At 44.6% G+C, this 23,329-nt stretch overlaps 1 pseudogene; it reads right to left on the bottom strand.

Annotated features, from left to right (window-relative positions):
- Positions 1-695: 695 nt before the first annotated feature.
- On the bottom strand, positions 696-19,070 carry LOC146813787 (zinc finger MYM-type protein 1-like; annotated as a pseudogene).
- Between the last annotated feature and the right edge of the window lie 4,259 nt (positions 19,071-23,329).

Raw genomic sequence — 23,329 nt, 5'->3', positions numbered from 1 at the left:
ACCCACAGCAACACCCATGGAACGGCCCTTTCACGCAAAGTGCTGTGTGTAAAGGGGCCATATTTGCAAGGACAGGAAAAGCCACGCGGGTGGCTTTTCCTGTCATTGTAAATATGGAGCAGTAAGATACGCCACCAGAATGTCACAAAAAGTGTTGTAGTGTTGGCGCAAGGGGCTTTTAAATCTGCCCCTGTGTCTCGTCTCCACATTTATTGTGCAAAAAATGTTTTACCCTTTTCATACAGGAGAAGAATCTCTCATTTGTAGCAGTAGTAGTAGATAATGTAAGACCGAGATGTAAAAGATACAAAACCTGAGGATATGCTCCTGGTAGATACAGGAGAGACTGCCTGACAGAATAAATACCTGGTACATTTCTTGTCTGAACGATACGATTTTGCAGCTTCCAGTTCGGATTGTAGAAGACTTCGGTCTACTGCAGCCTCTGCATATTTGCCAAGAGCTAGTGCAGAGGAAAAGTCCAAAAAATGTGCAGCTGTTGGATTGAACATTTTGACAGCAGATATAAGGCCCATGCTGTCTGTAAATCGAGCATCAAACTCATTTACAAATCTATCCAAAGTAGAGAAATGAACTTCCTGTTTTAAGTGCTCAGACAGTGGAGTTTGACTTTCTGAAACATCAAAATGGTTGGATCTTTTCCCAACAGAGGTACTGAGAAAATAACATGTCAGTTAGTTTCTCAAAGGTGGAGCCCTTGGATTGGATTTTTCCTGAATTTCAATTCCAGACTGCTCTGCTAAGTCCTTAGCCTGACTTAACAATTCGATCCACTGACTGTCTTGACAGAGTTTCACTAAATCACTTCTTGTTGACTTAATTAGATCACATGCTCTTGGCAAGTCAAGGTCTTTGCTCTGTAGTACTTTTGATAGACTGTGAAACTTTCAGAGAATAAAATCCATACACTGCAATGTAAGTAAGAACCCAAAGTTTTCAATGTTCTTAACTCCTTCGCTGCTAGGCCTTCCCCCCATCCTCCCCCCTTTTTTTCCAACATCATGAGGATTCTAAAGGTACCCAGGGTTTGTGGGTTCCCCTGGAGGGGACACAGAAATTAGCCAAAATACAGCTACATTTTGGTTTTTTGGGGAACAAAGGGCTGCAAATGAAAGCATCTGTTTTTTCCCCTGCAAATGGTATCAAAAAAGGGTTTGTGGGGCTGAATTCACCATTTCCCCAGCTTTTAGGGAATGACAGACTTTTGTCAGAAAACCAAAAATTTTTACCCAATTTTGGCATTTTACCGGGATATAGCCTATTTTTGCTATTTTTTATGCTTTCAACCTTCTTCCAGTTAATGGTAGAATTGGGTATGAAAGCAATAATGCATCCTGGAAAGCTATACATTTTAGTAAAGTAGGCACATTTTTGAATTCAGCAAGGGGTCATTTGTGTAGATCCTTCAAGGTGTCTTTATGGAAACTAACAGTTAAATATAGGCAAAATTGAAAATTAGTTAAAAAACAGCCATTTGTGTCAACGTTTTCACCTGTAACTTCTTCTAATAATGACAACTGTTTGAAAGCAATATAGCGTTACATCCACTGGACCTTTCTGGTTGTGGGGATATATAGGACTTGTAGGTTCACCAAGAACCCGACGAACCCAGAGCCAATAACTGAGCAGCGTCTTGCAATAGTTTTTATTATGTACCGGGTATATAGCAATTATTCTGCGAAAATGTATACATGGAAAAATCGGTATGAAAGACACCTATGTATTTCTGAAATGGGAACAAAATATAGAGTTTAGAAACGGTAGATATTTGCACATTTCGAAATTGGGAGTACCCATACTAGCATGAGAATTATAGGTCATTTTTCAAAATGACTTCTTTTTTACACATTGTCTTTCATTTGGAAGGCAGAAATGAATCGAAAGTCAATAGGTAATAACAGTTGCTATACAATTCTGTGTTACCCTAAGTCTCCCGATACAAAATGGTACCTCACTTGTGTGGGTAGGCCTAGTGCCCACAACAGGAAACGGCTCAAAACGCAACGTGGACACACCACATTTTCACAATGAAAAATGACCCTTTTTTTGCAAAGTGCCTAGGTGTAGTTTTCGAACCCTGGCTCTGCCGGCACCTAGGGAAACCTAGAAAACCGATATATTTTTTAAAAACTAGACACCCAGGGGAATCAAGGATGGGGTGACTTTACCAGCTCTCACCAGGTTCTGTTACCCAGAATCCCTTGCAAACCTAACGATTTGTCCCAAAAAACACATTCCTCATATTTCTGTGGTGGAAAGTTCTGGAATCTGCGTGGATCCACACAATTCCACCCACCCCGCGTTCCCCAAAGTCTCCTGAGAAAAATGGTACCTCACCTGTGTGGTTAGGCCTAGTGCCCGTGACAGGACACGGCCCAAAATGCAACATGGACACACCACATTTTCACAGTGAAAAATGAACCTTTTTTTGCAAAGTGCCTAGCTGTACCTTTTTAACCCTAGGGAAACCTAGCAAACCTATACATTTGTGGAAACTAGACACTCAGGGGAATCCAGGATATGTTGACTTGACTGGCTCTCACCAGGTTCTGTAACCCAGAATCCCCTGCAAACCTAAAAGTTTTTAAAAAAAAAAACATTTTCCTCATATTTCTGTGGTGGAAAGTTCTGGAATCTGCGTGGATCCACAAAATTCCACCCACCCCACGTTCCCCAAAGCCTTCTGAGAAAAATGGTACCTTACTTGTGTGGTCAGGCCTAGTGCCCACGACAGGAAACAGCCCAAAACGCAACGTGGACACACCACATTTTCACAGCCAAAAATGACCCTTTTTTTACAAAGTGCCTAGCTGTCGTTTTTTAACCCTAGCTCTGCCGGCACCTCAGGAAACCTAGCAAACCTACACATTTTTGAAAACTAGACACCCAGGGGAAACTAGGATGGGGTGACTTGACTGGCTCTCACCAGGTTCTGTTACCCCGAATCCCTGGAAAACCTAAAACATTTTTTAAAAACCCACCTTTTCCTCACATCTCTGTGGTGGAAAGTTTTGGAATCTGCGTGGATCCACAAAATTCTACCCACCCTGCGTTCCCCAAAGTCTTCAGAGAAAAACGGTACCTCACTTGTATGGGTAGGCTCAGTGCCCGCGACAGGAAACGGCCCAAAATGCAACGTGGACACACCACATTTTCACAGTGAAAAATGACCCTTTTTTTGCAAAGTGCCTAGCTGTAGTTTTTTAACCCTAGCTCTGCCGACACCTACGGAAAACTAGCAAACCTATACATTTGTGAAAACTAGACACCCAGGGGAATCCAGGATGGGGTGACTTGACTGGCTCGCACCAGGTTCTGTTACCCAGAATCCCTTGCAAACCTAAAAAATTGTCCAAACAAAACACATTTTCCTCACATTTCTGTGGTGGAAAGTTCTGGAATCTGTGTGGATCCACAAAATTCCACCCACCCCGCGTTCCTCAAAGTATTTCAAGAAGCATTGTACCTTACTTGCGTGGGTGTACCCGTGACAGGCAAAACCTGGATTTGCAAGAGGGGTCCCATGAGTTTTTGGCCCAGGGTTCGGCAGCCATCTAGGGAAACCTACCAAACCCACACATTTATGGAAACTAGACACCCGGGGGAGTCTAGCGAGGTATGGCTTGCGTGAGTCCCCAACATTCTCCTACCCAGAATCCCCTGCAAACCTCAAATTCCGCTAAAAAAAATCACTTTTTTCTCAAATTTCTGTGTGGGAAAGTTCTGGAATCTGCGTGTATCCACAAATTTCCACAAATTTCCTCCCACCCAGCAATTCCCCAGGTCTCCCGATAAAAATTGTACCTCACTCGCTCGGGTGGGTCGAAGACCCGCTACAGGCAAGGGCCCAAAACCTAATGAGGCGACATCAAAATTACCTATCACAAACCAACCTGGTTTTGCAAGGGGGGGTGCCATGAGTTTTTGGCCTGGGGCTCGGCGGCAATCTAGGGAAACCTACCAAACTCACACATTTCTGGAACCTAGACACCCGGGGGAGTCCAGCGAGGTATGGCTTGCGTGGGTCTCCCAACATTCTCCTACCCAGAATCCCCTGCAAAAATCAAATTTTGCTGAAAAAAACACTTTTTTCTCATATTTCTGTGTGGGACAGTTCTGGAATCTGCGTGGATCCACAAATTTCTTCCCACCCAGCATTTCCCCAGGTCTCCCGATCAAAATGGTACCTCACTCGCGTGGGTGGGTCTAGGACCCGTGACAGGCAAGAGCCCAAAACCTATTGAGGCGACATCAAAATTACCTATCACAAACCAACCTGGTTTTGCAAGGGGGGTCCCATGAGATTTTGGTCCAGGGCTCGGCGGCCATCTAGGGAAACCTACCAAAGCAACACATTTTTGGAAACTAGACACCTGGCGGAGTCCAGCGAGGTATGGCTTGCGTGGGTCCCCCAACATTCTCCTACCCAGAATCCCCTGCAAACCTCAAATTTCGCTGAACAAATCACTTTTTTCTCAAATTTCTGTGGGCCCAGCACATTAAAACACTCACACCAGCAGACAGCGCCATTCAAGGGCCCATCACTTTCACACGCCCACATTCCTGACACAGCAACCACACCAGCTCACGGATTGCGTGGAGTGGCGATTGGCTAACAGTGTGTGTAGTGACCAGCAACAAGTCACTACTCACACACCGCCAGCTAAGCGCCCATCCACGCACACCGCCAGCCAAGCGTCAGTCCACACACACCGCCAGCCAAGCACCAGTCCATGCACACCACCAGTCAAGCGCCAGTCCAGGCACACTGCAAGCCAAGCGCCAGTCCACGCACACCGCCAGCCAAGCGCCAGTTCATGCACAACGCCAACCAAGCACCAGTCCACGCACACCACCAGCCAAGCGCCAGTCCACGCACACCGCCAGCCAAGCGCCAGTCCACGCACACCACCAGTCAAGTGCCAGCCTTCACACACCACCATCACATTTAGGATTTTTTTATACATAAAAGAAAACACAAACAAATTGCAAATAGATACAAATCTACTAACACAAAATCTGAAACTAAATACATTGCACAAATGCCAACCTTGAAACTGAACAAAAAATATAAAACAATAGAGACCAGTTAGTTCACTTTACCACTCATGGATGCTCTCAAAAATTATTTTGCGTGTGGTACATTCTAAAACAAGCAGGTACACACACAGCAGGGTTAGAAGGACACTCAGGGAAGTATATACAAGTCTCCTTCCGCGTACCTCTTCGCCCACAAACTCTACATCTCCTACTGAGAAAGTGTTTGGAGGGTGTGGGAGGAATGTGATCAGGAAAGTGGCGATCTTTCAATCTAGCCACATCCCCCACAACTCCAACTCTAGGAACACTTGCCTGTTTCACTACAACAAGGCTGCCTATTACAGACTCCTGAAATTTACCAAAGTCATCTTTGACTCAAGACAAGACTCCTTGAATACAACAAAAGCATTAAAGTGGAAAAGATGGATAGCCAACTTCTTATACCAAATGTAAGCCTTACGAAGAGCAGTGTAAGGATCCAACCTCTGATCTACTCTATCAACACCACCCTGTTGAAGATTGCATTAATCTCTTAGCATAAGCTGAAAGCCATTTTGTACTTGGCAGCCATTTTAGTTAGCTATGTGCTGGACATTTGCTGTTTCCCTCTCCCAGAGTCTTGCACATGCGCAGATGTGCTTAGCTAGTAGAGTGCACCTGTTCCTAGTATAGAACTGTCAGGCTGTTCTAACTGATGTCAGCAACTTATTACTCCTCCTACTTGTTGACTGTGTAGTTTCTGTATGACCATCTATGTGCATAACTCTTCTCATGTGTACTTGTACCGCCTTTTTCAGCCCCTGTGTGGGTATAAAAGGACCATGCTTCTTCTGTTCAGTGTGCTACTTCACTCAACACCGAAGGGTGCTGTGTGAATGTAGTTCCACCTCATGAGGTTTATTAAAGTTTGTATTTTCTATTCCAGTTTCTGTGCCAACTTCTTCCTATTGGTCTGAGGACTCTGTGCAGAGAAGGGCGAACCCCTTGCACTGGTAGGCCTAGCTGAGGTCACCATAAACAAATTGGCGCCCAACTACTGGGGCTCATCGGTGACTCGGATGCCCAAAGGATTGGTCGCGACGAAGGATTGAAATCTCGCTCTGGACGCGATCGCTGCCCGATGAGACCCGAGTCTTGGCAACCACGGCGTTTTTCCTTTCTTTCTGATCTGACCATCCAGGTGGTGCCGGTCCTCGACTGAGATCTCGTCTGTTGATTCGCCGTGCAGTGACCATTTGGTCGATTTTAGAACTTGGCAGTTGGAACCTGGACAGCAAGTGATTGGTAAGTGTCCTTCTGTAGCGCTTGCTGTTAGTTTTGATGCCTGGGGTTGGTAAGGTAGTTTAGTAAAACTTACTGTGGCTTTTGGATTTTGGAATTGGTGTTGGCCAACTTGGTTTGTTATGAGATTTATATATGGATTGCAATTTATATAGGCAGGTAATGAGGAGAATTTTCTCTATCTGAATTGATTTGAACGGCACATCGTACTAAAGGTACCTTAAGTGCTACTTCGATTATAATACTGCATATTCTGCACTATTTTTGGCATGCCTGTTTTTAGCACACTTCATAGGATGTGTTGCTTTTGTAGTGGTACCAATTTGAGACTAGATGAAGCACAACCGGCCCCTCGGAGGGGACGCCTAATGGGGATATGCATATTAAGTATGGTCTTTCTTCTATAATGTACAGCGCATTATGGAATAAATACACTCGTAAGGATCCTGAGTTGCGTTGGCCTATGTATGGGTCATTTGATTTACGAAAGATAGAGTATGTGGAACAATGTATGGTTAAGCGAAAGACTAGGCAAGAGATGTTTGATTGTGTACGAATGTGGGAGAAAGAAGTGCGTGAACGAATGAAGCGTGAGCAAGCCTTGATTGAAAAAGAACAGCGAAAGAACATTTATGTGAAAGCATTAGAGCTGAAGAACAAAGCAGTTAATTGTAAGCAAGTGCGTGATGGTCTTTTTGTTTTCCCCCAGGTGAATTTATGAATGTGTTGCTTTCTTGGATGTACCATTTTAAACTTGTATATAATTAGAAAAGTATTTCTTCTTTGGTGACTAGTACCCCGAGGAACTAAATATGTACATAGAAAGGATCCTGGTCTGTGCACTTAGTAACATTCATAAGTGGTGATATGCAGAGCGTTTTTTTTCTTGGGGTTCTGCCAGCCAAATCTAGTGAATATGACTTACAACTAGTATTTACAAATGGTTTGGTTTAAGTACAGTCTGTGGGCTGTCTTTTGTTTCTGTCTTAAGTGTTGATCTGTGGTTTAAATGTGTGTTTAAATGTCTGTGGTTTGTCATTAGTGGTACTTGTGTGAGTAAGTAGCGATTGCGCTCTTGGTGCAAGAATGGCTAGCCTTAAGTGCCCTGTATTATGTGTATGACACCGTTTTGAAAATGTCTGGAATGAGCTCAATGGTTTTTTTTTGTCATCATTCTGTTATGCCAAATATCATTAAAATAAAATAAATTTTAAAAGAATCCAGCAATGAATTATATAATATATGCTAAATAGCTGCACGCTATCATTAAATTGACAGAGTAAGACACTATACATGTGTGCAAATTGCCACAATGTTAAAGATAAAATTAGAATCCACATTTAATAGGAATAAAAAAGCTTCAAAAAACGAAATTATGTATTTTGCAATAGATAAAATTAAAGATACAAAATGTCACAGCATTTATCCTTCTGTATTAGGTATTAAAAGGCATTCACATTATCTGAGTGAGTTGGTTGTTGCAGACCTGAATACATATTACAGAACGACAGATTTGTGCTGGCTGGAAAGGCTGACTTGAAAGGCGTGTGAATTCGACGCCTTTACGTGTCAAGCAGCTGTGTCAGCACGTGGGTATTTCTGACTCCGGCCACAGAAAACAGCTGAAGTCAAACACGGTGTAAAATCCTGCATTTCAGACTGCTGTTTTAAAAGTTAGAAATATAGTTTCATTATTTTTGATAAACAGAGGACAGATTGACAGTAGGGATTTATTTTCTTAATGCCTTTTTAAATAAGGATAAGAGTGGTTTTTGATGTTAAATAATAATGACTGTCCTTCATTTAAAAGTGGCGCAGACTTTCAAGTTCGGTTTCTGTTCTTAGGGCTGTGAATGAATGTGTTTAAATATGATAGGTAAAGGATGCAGCTTGCTTTTCATATGTGGACTCATCAAAATGATTGGATTTATTAAAAAAGAAAGAAAAAAATATTTTGATTATATAAAAAATGTTATTAAAAATAGGTGCATTAAATTCGTTTTTTAATATTTATAATGCCTAATAATGATGCTGTGACCTCCTAGCATCCAAATTGAATTTCAGCCATGCCATACAGAAATAGGGGGTCACTTACATGTGAAATGTCACTTTACCCAGGCGTACAAAACTCATTTTTATAAGGGTATACATTATACATTTCTGATGCCACATCTCTGGGATATGTAGGGGACATTCTGGGGATGACTATTATGCAAAAACATTGTAGGATATTCATTTTAAGTGCCCCAAACATCAAAGTCGAAATTGAGTAAAATTCACTATTTAAATGAGGTTATTCCAATCAGAGCAGCTTTTGAACTGCCTCAGGCTACAGTAAATGCACATATGTAAGCATAGAATGAATAGCTGACATCTATACTGCTAGACAAGCACTCGCCACACTGCTTACAAATATAAATATGTACAAAAAATCTGGCAGAAGTTATTAAGCTTACCACTGAATTGCTGGTAGACAGGAATGGAGTGGGTTTTGCTGTTGAGCTCTCAGTCTCCATGGTCACTTTGAATTGGTAAAAGTAAAACTGCATGAAAACCTTGCACTCAAGATGGAACAGCTGCGAATAGGTTAAAGGTCGAAGTTCTACATTTAGAAGCAGGGCTCAGCGCAACATTTGCTTTGACATTTAGACATTTGAAAGACGAAATGGCAGGGCAGGGACAGAAAGAGGTTTTGCTTGCTTTTTTTGCAAAAGCAAGTTTTTGTTCACTCATATGAACAGATTGAATAATAATGGTATATGTCAGCTCTTATGAAGACAATGGCTCTGCCATATATGTAGCACTAATGCTTTTAGGGCTGAATTAAGGAAGCAATGGGATTTAGTTTGAATTCATGTGCCCTCGTGTCACACTTGTACATTTGCTAAAGGAATATGTTCTTTAGCTAGCTCAATGTGCTATTTAGCTCCTCAGAGTTTGTTTATGCCCAGTTGCTACAAATTGGGGTTGATAGTGTTGACAGAATGAAACCTGTTACAGGTTTCCTACTGTCAAAAGTGGGGGAAGGAGGCTAGCTCCTCTACAAATCAAGGGTAGGCAAAAGGGGAACTAGCTGTGGGTAGCTTTTGTTCTAAAATTCTCAGGTGAAAACACCACTATTGTTTGTTATTCTCATGCTACATTCAGTTTTGCAAGGGCATTGCTAGTTTTTATTAGCTAGTCTGTGTAAATAAACTGACAGTTCTTACTAGAGCTGATGTTGCATAGTTTGGATTGTGAAAAATAGAATGCAGAGAAGATGCCCATGTGATCCTTAGCAAACATTTTTGAGGAAAATATTGTTTTATAGGAGTCTGTTTGTCACAAGATGTTCTGCTGGAGAAAATGTACCCATTATGTTGAAGTTTTTTAGTTCTTTATGTAATAGGAATCCCTGTTAAATTAGCAGTTTTAGATTTTCCTGTTGCTCCTATAACATGAGAGCATGGTCCTAAGCATACAATGTAGGTGCTTTTATTAAGAGAAATCATTTTAGAAGTGTCTGCAGTCCTGTACAAGTAATGCAAAGTCTATGAGTAAAAGTGTAGAACATTTCCTTTTTTCTTGAGGGTCTTTAGATGATTAAGATAGAAATATACAGATGTAAGGATTTGGAGTATGTCTGTATTGTTTTTCTCTTTTCCTCAGAATTTAGTAAATGAACACAGACCTCCTTGGCTGCTTGGGATTGGGTGAAGTATTACTCTTGTCAGTTCACCAAAGAGTTCCTTTTATACTTGCCAATAGGTCCAGGCGTTGTTTCTTTTACTCTCACATAGATGAAAGTGGTTCTTGGGTGCCTTGCTAATATATGGGGCGTCCCTAGACTATGAAGTATTCTGAGACTATCCTCTCTGTTGATAGATTATTTCTGTGCCTTGTCTAAAGACCTTTTGTTCTGTCCACCAATAGATATTTGCTGCCTTACAACCATTGCCAGACGGGCGCGGACATCAGATCCAGCTTGGAGAGTCAGCACCAGTCCAGCTTGACGTCAAAGTGAAGGTAACCAGCACAGGCATTGCTGGCAACCAGGACCTCAGTGAAGGTAGAAAGCCGGAAGCACTGGGATGTGAAGTGTGTACCCCTGCCACTGTCTTGGGCGAAAGACAGGTTCACAAATCAGAAAGGAGAAATCGTGGATCAAGTTTTTGATGCCCAGCCGAGAGTCACAGACCGACCAGGAAGGCGAGAAAGTTTTTGCTTGAGGTAACCCCCTTTGAAACAAGGGTTGCTTCAGAGATCCTAGCATCAGGCCTCTGAATCCTGGTCCCAAAGTGGCTGTAAAGTTTTCACCTTTGTTGGTCAAGAGATACCTGGGCACACTGAATGCAATCTATGGCCCCAACGAAAGAGCAGTGTGCCAGCAGAGCAATACAGGAGTTATGGAAGGACTTGAGTTCAGGGTGCAGGTGCTGTGTCTCTGGTGCCTGTTAGATTCAAATTAAGAAAACTGGTGCACTGCTTGAGACACTGGACAGGATCGCTGAGAGCATTTGCCCTGGTGGGTGATTGCCCTATCCTGAAAGAAGAAACTTTTCCCTTGAAACTGGGCCGTGATTCCTGAGTTGCGAGTTGTGCAGCTCCACCGTGGGAACAACAAGAGCCTGCCTGTGAAGCTCAAACGGACACAGGGAGAAGACTCCCCTCTGGTTGGTTGTACAGCGGCTTTAATTTCCCAAGGACTTCTTTTTCTTTTTTGTTGAAAATGTACCCCATTGGTCGTCCCATTTTTGAGGAGGAGCAGCCCTTTGCAGCTCTTCGTCCTAATTCTCATGGTCCTGTGTGGTCCTCCTGGTCCTCTGGATCCAGGATCATTTTTGTAATAATATGTCTGACTGCTTTCATAATTGTATTAGGAATAATGTTTATTCTGCGAGAGAAAAGTTCATCTGAGCAATTGACAAATGTTACTTTACCCTTTTCTTGATTGATATTCTAGCCCTCATAAAGGAAACACTGGAAAAGTCTAGTGAAAATGTTTTTATTAGATATGTGCTGTTGGCTATTTTGAAGTTGAAATTGATGGTCACTGAAATGCATAGGAGCCTTGAAAATGTTTTTACTGGATGGCTCTAGGATTTGCTTAGGACTAGAACGCTAATAGTTCTGTTTCTGATAATAGTAATTACTCTCTCCTGCTATCTGTATGACCCAATGCTCTGTTCCCTTTGTACTCCTGCTTATACCTTATACGTACATACCAGCTTAACAATATTTAGAATGAGAAATGCCCACCAAGCAATGAATTAGGATATTGATAAATGTATGAAAAAAAAATTAATATGCATATTTCCTACTGGATTATGGGAATGTCTTTAGCTCATGCTAAAAGGACCATCTCTTGAAGATTGCATTAATCTCTTAGCATGAGCTGAAAGCCATTTTGTACTTGGCAGCCATTTTAGTTAGCTATGTGCTGGACATTTGCTGTTTCCCTCTCCCAGAGTCTTGCACATGCACAGATGTGCTTAGCTAGTAGAGTGCACCTGTTCCTAGTATAGAACTGTCAGGCTGTTCTAACTGATGTCAGCAACTTATTACTCCTCCTACTTGTTGACTGTGGAGTTTCTGTATGACCATCTATGTGCATAACTCTTCTCATGTGTACTTGTACCACCTTTTCAGCCCCTGTGTGGGTATAAAAGGATCATGCTGTTCAGTGTGCTACTTCACTCAACACCGAAGGGTGCTGTGTGAATGTAGTTCCACCTCATGAGGTTTATTAAACTTTGTATTTTCTATTCCAGTTTCTGTGCCAACTTCTTCCTATTGGTCTGAGGACTCTGTGCAGAGAAGGGCGAACCCCTTGCACTGGTAGGCCTAGCTGAGGTCACCATCAACAACCCATGTGCCTATTATAGTCTAAAATGCACACAGGTTTGCGCACTTAGGCATCCTGACTCCAAACAGTCACAGGTGAAGTGCTTTCATCATGGATGGTAGTCAGCATGTGGACATCTCTCCTGTCTGAAAACTTCACAGCTACAGGTTCCTCGCAACGCAACGCAACGCACTGCACTGTCCCCGCACAAGCTTTTGACAAACAAGTTCTTTTGGGAAACCTTTACAGTTAGAGAGGATTGTGCCACAAGCAACAGTGTCTACTTTGGCCAATTCCCTGAACAACCGCACACCTGTGTAGAAGTTATCTACATATAAATGTTGGCCTTTGTTAAAAAGTCCTCTACCAAGTTCCCACACAATTTTCTCAGTCACTCCAAAAGTGGACGGACAACCAGGGGGGTTAATCCTGGATTCCTTACCGGTGTACACCCTGAAATTAGAGACATATCCAGTCCTATTGTCACACAGCATATACAGCTTAATTCCATACCATTTCCTCTTACTTGGAATGTATTGCCTAAAAACCAAGCGGCCCTTGAACAAGACCAAAGACTTATCCACTGCTATTTCTTTCCCTGGAGCATAGATCTCAGAAAAACGATCAACAAAGTGATCAATTTTAAAAAGACGGTCACAATTAGGGTGATCTTGAGGCAACGCTAAACCATTTTTGTCAAAATGCAGCATACAAAGCAGAAGCAAATACCTATCACGACTCACGACTGCCGGAAATATAGCCGTTGCCATCAAGGGACTAGTTGACCGATATGAAGACACTGATGGCTTCCTTAGCAAGCCCATCAAAAAAGTTAAACCCAAGAACTTCTTCATCTCTTCCAGATTTGTGGGAGTTCACCGGGTAGCTCTAGAGTGGGGCCTAAGGCTGGCACTGTTGGCCCTCAAAAACTGTTCGTTATACAAATTAGTCTGCTCAACAATCTCTGCCAAAAACACATCGTCCATAAACAACTGAAAAAAATGTATGGGAAAGAAAATTCTGTATTCACTCTACACCCTGGAACACCAGTAAAGTCTGGCAATGCCGGCTTTACCATGCCTGGGGCAACCCAGAGGTCATCACTTCCAGATGGAAGCCATGCAGCCCTAGGCTGCAGCCCAGATGCCTCTTGTTGCACTATTGGCACATCAATGTCCTCCTCTAAAACAGGCACTTCATCTGCACTGAGAGTGGCTTCATCATTCGATGATTCCATGTGGAGAGAAAACTCACTGCCTGAATCTTCCACTCCCTCCTCTGCCTTAGATGCAGAGTCAGTATCTGAACCATGGTCAGAGGAAGACTCAAAAAGCATACCAACAACCTGCTGAACAGTAATCCTGCGGCTAGCCATTATCCTTACTAAGAAAGGAGACTGCACAAACAAGTCAACAACAACCAACACTGTGCAAAATAAGTAAGTAAAAAAGAGGTGTGCCTTTATCACAAGGATCTATATACTCAAAAACTATACGATTCACTTGCAAGAGACAGCTACACTGACCAGCACCTACTCAGCAGAGAGACAGCAAAAACCAACGATATCCCACTAGAAAGAACAAGCATTTGCAATGCAATAGGTCTCGCATTTATACGAGTTTGAGCTATTGGCATTGTAAATGACAGTGCCTTTTATTTATGTTTTAAAAAAACCAAACTTAAATAAAAAGCATTGTCATTTACAATGGCAATAGCTCGAACTCGTATAAATGCGAAACTTATTGCATTGTAAATGCTTGTCTGACTGTTTGTGGGCGAGTGGGCAGGGTTTTACTGTGGATTCCCCGAATCTTACAACCAACATTGCCTGCACGATGCCTTCTCCCATGCCTTGTAAAGCACATACTTTGTTTACATTTCTTTATTGCCATTTTGGTCAAAAAGCAACACCGGTTGTAAAAAAAAAAAAAAAAAATTGGCCCACAGCTCACTTACAAAACAAGAGCGATTGTCAAGGCGGGCACTCGGGCAATGGGCGTGTATCGGAGATGCAGTCCTAAGTTGCCTTTTGGCCAGAGTGGTGGCCGATTTAGGCTGTCTCAGATGCCGCCACTGGCCCAGTGGGGGGCTGGGCGGCCTTTCCCAGGCAGATGGGTTTCTATTGGGGGGGCGAAGAGGGGGGGGGAGAGGGGTAATTCCTGCGCTCTCACTGAGCTCGCCCATTAACGTATGCAGATTGAACAGTGGGCCTCAGCAGAAGTGGCCCCACTTCCAATCAGGTGTGGTTCATCACTGAACTAATCCGTGCACAAAGAGTTGTGGCAACATATCCATAAAAAAAAGAGACGAGGAGCAGATGTGTGAGCGCAGCTGGGGTCGGGGTAGTGAGCAGAGGTGAACTGGCCTTTTGCAAAAGTGAAAGTATTGTCCACGAGGTGGGGCTCGTAGACAATACCTCATATTTTGAGGAAAATGGATTGTCTAAATATGGATTCTACATGTAAAAATGCGATGTTTGAGTGCAGAACGTTTGTCGTTGATAGTTGCGCTCACTGTAGAGTGTTTAGGGCAGAAAGCATTCTTTTCAATGTAAGACATTGAAGGAAGAATATATATAAATATTAGTGGCACTATAGTGAAACTGTTAGGATTGACGGGTGAATGAATTATTTGCTTTCTAAAATTAGCTTCATGGGGTCTGTTTTAGAGAGCGTTCCATATGTTGGCATAATAACACACACCGCATGCTGCATATTTTCTGGTTTAAACCAGTGCAGAGATTAAAAGTCTGGGAAATTGTTTAATGGGTCATGGACAGAGTAAACAGTTTGTGACAACTTGAGACAGACAGTGTCAACAAAAGGGCAGTAAAGAACACACAAGTGTGCCCAGGCAAAGGAAGATAAAGCTGCGTGCATCACTGCCCTGAAGGGTTGGCCTGATTTATGCCCCGCGGACGGACGAGAGACCATCTCTTCATATTGCTTTGATTTGCCACCGGGCCTGTTCCACGCTTGATGTGGAGATGAGCAGTGCCTCGGAAATCCGCAGGAGGGAGAGCCACACGGGCCGGCCAGGGGGTGTAATTGATTCTGGAGCCGGAGACAACAGAGCGCAATTTGTTTTGAGCCTGTGTGGCAAATCAACGCCTTCTGCAGGGTGAGACGGGGAGGCGGGGTGACTTTCTGCCGGGTGGGGCGGGAATGGAGGGGCGACATTGGTACTTGATGCGGACACCAAAAGCTGCAGGAAGCACCGTATTGCTTCTGAAATATACTGCCGTAGGGTGGGGATATGTTCTGGGAGAGGGGCAGCGCCTGTGAACGTGGATGGCAATCCTGAGTGTGAAAGAGCAACAGTCATGGGTGTCCTGGGGGTGGCCGCAGACGGCTTCTCCTTGGGCCCGTACCTGCTGCAGAGCTGACGCGCTGACTCTGGGAAGTTTGCAGCTGCACAATTAAAATGCATTACATTTTCGAAGAATAAAAGTATGAAAAGAAATTCATTATCGTCAGTGATTTGTAGCTGGTGGAGTGTATTGATGTTGCACTGGTAACACTAGATAGAAATTAGAATTCTGTAAATGCAGTAATCGGAGGACGATGTTCCTTAAAAAATGTAAGTGACATTTGGTTCAACAGGGATAACATTAAAGAGCCGGTACGCACTGTAACTTGATTAAACACTGTTATATGGCGAACGCGTATTCTAGTGCAATCACATCTCGGGACTAGAATGGCACAACAAATATTCGTAGCTGGACACTTGAACATTTGTAGAAGCGTATAAGTATGTTAAGGTGCAGTAAGACGTACATTAAAAAAGGAAGAAACATTAAAAGAAATGTTTTATAGTAGGCAAAGTACAGTGTGTGTGTAATAGTGCGCTTACAGCCTGAGGCATGTTCAAATTTACAACAATTAGGCTGTGCGCCGAGTGGGAGAAGAGGAGCTGTGGGAGGGAGAAGGGGGTGCGAGGAAAACAAGAGTAGCAGGAGGCAACAGAAGTCGACCGAGGAGAGAAGATGTGCAAAATATAAGGTAATAACAAAAGACCCTTTCTCGGATGTTTTGTGAGTGCCGTCTCCTGTGCGGGCTGTGTTCTGTGAGTGCTGGCATCGGGTGAAACCTTCAGGCTGCAGCTGTGAGGCGAGGCATGCAGAATGCCCAACAGCGTTTGTTGAGCGGTGCCAATTAAAACAAGCGCGTACTGAAGTTGACGAGGAGGGAGTGGGAGGGGGGAGTGGGGGCGGGCACAGTGCAAATGGTGTGCACTTTGATGTCTTCAGTGGCCGCGCGGCTCACTGAGGACATCAAAGGGGCCGCAAAGTGATCAGGCAGTGCTTTTCAGGCTGCCAAATGGTGCGCGCGGCCGGCGCACATGCACTTTATTTGGAGGCCTGAAAAGCACTGTTTGCACTTCCAAAACTCGCTTACTATAAGTCTCGCCAGAGCAGCGCTAAAGCGCTGTCTCAGGCGAGACCTAAAAAACAAAACCAATTACTCACAAGATAACAAAATACACATCGAGCACAGATGCAAAAAGTTTTTGACACTCAAAAAATAGAAGCCAAACATACTGCTATTATTACACCATTTGCAAAAAAAACATTCATGCAGAGAAATGAGACTCATTTACATTGTACAAAGAAAAAGTCTCTTACCAAACACATACAACTACACAAACAGCAGAACCACCAGTAACGAAACCGCAACCTGGAACAGACTAAAGAGCAAAAGCCTTGAACAAGAACAAAAAGGGAGAAGTAAAGCATTACAATTGCAATTCACAAGAAATAAAACAATTAACATTATAACACGCTATGTCACTACCCAAATGGTCAATCTGCCAGATGGGCCTTCAAATAGGGCTGAGACAAATGGGAGGTGATCTTGCCCAAGGGATCGAGTGAGGTTGTCTGCCAGGCCGATCTGTCCCCCAGGTGGGGCAGAACAAAGCAGACAGAAATGTGCCCCCCTTGCAAAATAAATAAATCCCTGGTGCCTAGTAGGGTTTTCTGACTCCCCTTACCGCCTAGGGCAGAAAGGCCAAAAAAAGAGGCAAATCTGTCACCAGGAGGGGCAGAAAAAACATTAAGCACATTTTACCCCCTTGGAAGCAACCATATTGCTTCCTTTACACACAAAACAAAATTCCTGGTGCCTAGTGGGGTTTTCTGCCCCCCCCGGGGACAGAAAGGCCAAAATAACAGGCCGTTTTGCCCCCAGGGGGGCAGAATACCCATATAAAAACAAATACTCCCCCGGAAGCGACCCTTGCCCAAGGGGTCACTTCCATTTTAATTTTAAAATTAGTCCCTGGTGTCTAGTGGGGTTTTCTGCCCAAAAACATGCCGATCTGCCCCCAGGGGGGCCAGAATACACATATAAAAAAGAAATGCCCCCCTCCGGAAGCAACCCTTGTCTTAAAAATAATGTGCCCCCTGAGGAAGCGACCTTTGCCCAAGGGGTCGCGTCCTTTAAATAAATAAAGAACTCCCTGGTGTCTAGTGGGGTACTCTGGGCAGAAAGGCAAAATAAACCGGCCGATCAGCCTCCAGGGGGGGACAGAATACACATAAAAAAAAAATAGGGCCCCTGGAATCGACCCTTCCCCAAGAGGTCGCTTCCATTTTATATTTAAAATATCCCTGGCTCTAGAGGGCTTTTCTGCACCCCCTGGGGCCAGAAACGCCAAAAACATCGGGTGATCTGTCCCCAGGGGGGGCAGAAAAGTCATTAAATTAATTGGCCTCCTAAGGAAGCGACCCTTGCCCAAGGGGTCGCTTCGTTTAAATAAAAAACACATCCCTGGTGTCTAGTGGGGGCCTTCCTGCTGCAGGATCACGACGCTGTGCGCGATCATGCAGCAGGAATGCCCTGCATTGAGACATCAGGGGAAAGGAAACACTCTTTCCTCTCCCCCGATGCCTCAATGTACAACAAATCCCCCCCCCCCCCCACCTCACTGGAGCAGCAAACACTCACTTTGCTGCCTGGACGCCTGGAAGCAAATGGCTTCCAGCTTGGCCGGGGCTTCCTGATGACGTCAGCGTGCGCTATACGCTCTGATGTCATGGAATTGCCCGGAGGGTTTCGGTGGTGACAGCAGAAACTCTTCCGCTGCCATCCCCCTCTGTGGTGGCTAGATTGGCTGCCCAGTGCGGGAGCGCCAGCGCTTCCCCCATGGGTGGGTGCCATGACGGAGCGGTTCCGTCATGAGCACACGCCGACTGTGGCTCATGAGGGAACCGCTCCGTCATGAGCACTCAAAGGGTTAAGAATTCCTTTGGCTTCTAATATAGCCTCCTTGTCACATTGTTGTGATTCTATTACACAATGATTACAGACTCAAATCGCATCTGTGCTTTTCTAACACAGGAGTACCAGTAAATCCCCCTGAGAGTCTTTCTAGCTCCATTACATTCAGATTACTCTCTTTCTGAGCTTTCTCACAGAGCTCATTCCTTGGTGAACTTTGTGAAAGAAAAGTACAAACTACTTGCAAAGTTGAAAATTAATGTTTTCCTGGTTGTATGCTAGTTACTGTTTGCACTAACGCAAGGTTTAGTCTATGGGCATGGCAGTGTATATAAATTGCTTGTGATGCAATCTCTCTTATTTTTGGACACCAATAAAACAGCCACTCATAACAGATGTTCCATCATAGCACTGTGCACCACATTTCTTCCAGTCAAGTCCAGCTTTCTGTGACATTGCTTCAACAATGTCTGTAGCAACGCTCCAGGCATCTACCTTCTCCATATGGTAACACCCTTGTGCATCCTCTGCTCTTTCTGTGAGACATCTTTGGTTTCATCAACTAGCACCACAAAATATTTTGTCACTTTTTTGACAATACCCTCACAGACAAGTGCTATCACCACAGATATTATATCATTTTGGTAATTAGGAGAGGTATAGTGCCCATACCTCCTGGACATTTTTGCTTTTAACCTCTCATCTTTATAAGAAATCATCTCTAACAATTCAATTAAATTTCCCCTATTGTAAGAATCCTCAGTTTCATCTAGAATTCAAGCCCTTGATGACCCAATAAACATACTACCTTAAGCAGCTGCTCTACATGTTATCTATTTGCCTCAATTTCCTGCTCCGCACCTCTCACTACCGTGGAAGAAAAACTAACTGCTGACGGTTTGTAGGCCGCTGTAATCTTTTGAAGTTGGTCCAAGCAATAACTGATGGTTTATGGTTCTCTGACTATGAATGTTTGGACAAAAAACAAGGGAGCTTTACCCACTTACTGAAGCCAAAATCAACGAATGCAACATTGCCATGTTCACGTCCTCCTCCTCCCACGGAACGAAAGGCCTGCACGGAAAACAACAAACAGCATCTGTAAGGACTGAATACTCTACCCAAGGATAGGTTTTGTAATCTCCATTAAATCTATGGCATGCAGTTAAGCGGACTGTTTGATGCTTTGGTTGCTCTAGGTCGCTATAATGATTTAGTGACCAGTTGTCTGCCAAGAATTAACTTACTCTTTTGATAGCCTATCTCTGTGTTTTCCTCCTTTCTATCCCACACCTTACCTGCTCTATCTCTTCTTCTCCAGGATCTCTTCTACCCTTTCTCTGCCTACCCTCACTCGTTAAGGTTTTTCCTAGTTCTCCCTCTTTGACTCCTCCTCCAGTACTACTGCAGGACATGTGCAGAGAGCCTGAAGGGGCAACATAAAGCTGGATCCAGCAAAGAGGTGAAATTATGAAATGGCCTACCACACCTGAGCTCCAGCGAGGCTGCTCAGGATCCCTACCCATGTCTATCATGTGCTGGCAGGGCAGGGGATGGGTCAGATGAATGATGCTGCCGACCTCATACAGTGAGGAATGGGGTGAAAATGGCTCTTCACATCTTTTTGTTTTAATTGAATACTCCTTTGAAACCTGGTGGAAGGGCGAATGTTTCTCCTGAAACATGCCGATGGGTGGTGTATCTTGCACAGACTTTAACATGCGGAATGTTTTGGTGTGTTTAATATTAAATGTTTTGAAAATAAAAAATACATGTTTAAGCTAAACCAATTCTGATTATCATCCCTCACAGGCATCGCCTCTAAATGCATGTGTGCATTCAAGGGAAGCGCAGCAAGTTAACATACGTTAAAAAATAAATATTCAGAAGAGGTTTTATTTCCTTTGGTCTCCTGGATAGTATATACATGATTGACTTGTAAATGTACGTGTAATGCATGTGGTGTTTGAGGCTTGGCCACCTTTAGTGCTGGTGGTGCACAGTGCGACAATCTTTGTTGGCCCCTCTCTAACATGCATTTAATTTTTTTATAGCGCAACTCATACCAGTAGTGTAGGGTGTCAAAGCACTTTACGTTGCACACGACCAATGAATCATGCATGCGTAAATCAGTCTATAGGCTCTTCAAAGCTGGGTTTCAGCGATGCTGGTGCTTCTGATACCACTCTCTTTGCCGGCCTCAATCTGTACACATTATTGTGTCCATTGGTGGCCCAAGCCAGCCCCCTAAGCGGATGGGCCGGCCCAGCAGGGGGCATATAAGGACACTGCCAGCCTCACCTAACATATGATGAGATTACAAGATTTCGTCTGTTCTTACTACAAGCTTTCAGAAAGCATGCTTATGCTTATGCCCTCTACTGTTATATTGTGTGATTTCCTCACTACCAATGTTGTAAAGCGCTCTGTTATCGTCGGGTCTGGCCAGCGCTATATAAAACACTAACATAAATAAATAAATGCCCCACATTGCCAATGGTGACACCAGACAATACAGGTCAGCTCACTCCAAAACCTTTAAAAATGGGCACATCACTGGATAAAAAAAAAGAGGCCACAACTGGGCCTCAGGCACTGGCCCTTCGCCCATTGCCTGAATTTCCAGTTTGCTAATCTGACCCTGGTTGTAAGGGACAACCGTTAATGGGGTAGTTTCTTACTTTTACTCAACACTGTTCATCCGACATGTGATGTTGGCCATAGTGAGGGAAACTACCGCCGGAGGAGAGGGAAGAAAGGTAGGGGCCGGGCGAGGCAGAATAAATTATTATGCCAGGCTTCGAGGACCACTGGCTGTTTGTTGCTTTTGGATTCTACCTGGGTCTGGGCTTGGCTTGGCTGTTGGCCTGGGCGGGGGCCGCCTGCACCGTGCACATGCATTGCACAGTCTCCGACAGAGAGCACCACCACTAGGTCTCCCGAAGGAGGAGCGGATGTGGTGTGTGACAAGGTTAGGGAGGGTGGGTGGAGAGCACAGGACAGGACAAAGTGACATGATTGGTGTGATATCATACAAGGGTCGTCATTGGTAGCGCTTTCACGGCCCTGTGAGCAAACACACCACTGGGGTGGTCATGTGGTGCGCAAACACACCACTAGAGGGTAGTCATGTGGTGTTCATTTCTTTTCCAAAATAACTATTGAGGCCATGTGAGCACTGTCTGGCTGGCCCTGGGAGGATGGAAACAAGAGCGAGAAGTAAGTGATGATCATATTGGCCAAGGGGTTGCAAGCAAGGTGGCAGGGGTCAAAACGGCTGGCCTGGGGGTTGCAGTTGCAAAAACTGTAGAAAACTCTACATGCCCAACCGGCAGAGCAACACCCCAAGGATATGTCCCCGTCGGCCACAAGGGAAAAATACCTGGACCTAGAGTGGACAGGCTACTATCCACATCCCTCACGCATGATCTCCTTTGAAATGACCAAGAATCAGGCGAGAGCACCCCCAAAGGGGCCACGATGACCACAGCGTGCAAGTGGTGCCACGGAACCCCAGAAGAATCAAACAGAATATCCGCACCAGAGGGCAAAAAGGCTGCAAACATTCAAATTCTAGAGAATGACCCATATTGTTATGGAAGAAGCCACAGGATCGACTTTTACCACCTACAAATATATCATAAGCATAAAAGAATAGTTCCATGACAGCCCACACAGAATACCTATCCACAAAACCAAGCCCAGATCAACACGAGCGTGCAGCACATTCAGCCATTCGGAAATCAGTCCGGAAACACACTGCCACGACACGGACCATATGGTTGGCAAACCACACTGCAACTGCAACAGACAGCCCAGCAGGGACCGGGTTCACAGTCACAGCAAGGAGGGGTGACTGCTTTGGGTGGCAATGCCCAAGCACAATCACAGAGTACAAACACGCAGTAAGTCCGAAACCATTCCCCAAAGAGACCTATCCCCTTCACACTGATCCAAGTTACATTTCTTTACCTGCACTAGCAGGCAACATTAGGGCTGCTTTATAATGTCAACCAGGAGTTCACTCTAGAGTTCGCCATCAAGGTGCCCACACGGACCTGGGCCTCCCTCTGCTGTTGATCCCCAGGGCGGGGTTGGTGGACCATGCCCCCGGGGGGGGGGGGGGGAGACAGTCTGATGAGGCAGCAGGGTGGCCCCAATGTGTGCATAAAAGCAGTCACCCAGGTCCCTTCGGCCAAGAAACTAGGGTGTGCCTCAGATCAAAGGACCCCATTCTTCAACATTTTTCAGGCTTCCAATAAATGAGGCCCCTTTTTTGGTTCCAAAACAAGACGATGCTCCAGCACCAAAAGCTAGGTTTCCTGTGCACTTGGGGTGTTGAGATGACCCATAGAAGTCTATAGTCCATGCACAATTTTGGCACCAAGCCATCACAGAAATTCACACGGGCAATCAGCCGACTCACAGCAAAACAAGCCCCAGCAGTGCACTTTACTCCCACGTCAGCAGGACATTCTGCCTCCTCCTCTGCCCTAATGCTTCCAAACACAACCTAAGTTTGCTCATGGGCTCAGGCCCCTCCAAAGCAGCGGGAGTAGCTTGCCTCTGGGTAAAAAGCCCCTGATTCCCGCTGAGGGTGGCAGACCCAAAAGTATCCTAGATCCAACGCGAGGAAAACAACGGGAGGGAAAGGGTTTCCATAGATGACCATTAAAGCCTCCCGCACAAGGTGCATCTATAGGCTCACCTCCGCACCCAACTTGTCGAATAGGATACTGAGGGTCTCATGAAACATTGTCCAAGGAAGCAACAGGCCCGACCCCAGTCATGGCCACATCCAAATCACGGCGGCCACATAACAGCTTCTCAGCGACCACATGACACTATTCCATAGAAAGAAATACATCGGGTCCATTAGCTTTACCTACATCGGCCTGAGCACACAAATCCCAATGGCACCCCAGACTCTTGGCGAAAACAC

The sequence above is a fragment of the Triturus cristatus genome, chromosome 6 (assembly GCF_964204655.1).
Source record: "Triturus cristatus chromosome 6, aTriCri1.1, whole genome shotgun sequence".
Classification (NCBI taxonomy): Eukaryota; Metazoa; Chordata; class Amphibia; order Caudata; family Salamandridae; genus Triturus; species Triturus cristatus.
Note: the sequence above shows the minus strand (reverse complement) of the source record. Positions and strands in the feature narration are given on the sequence as shown.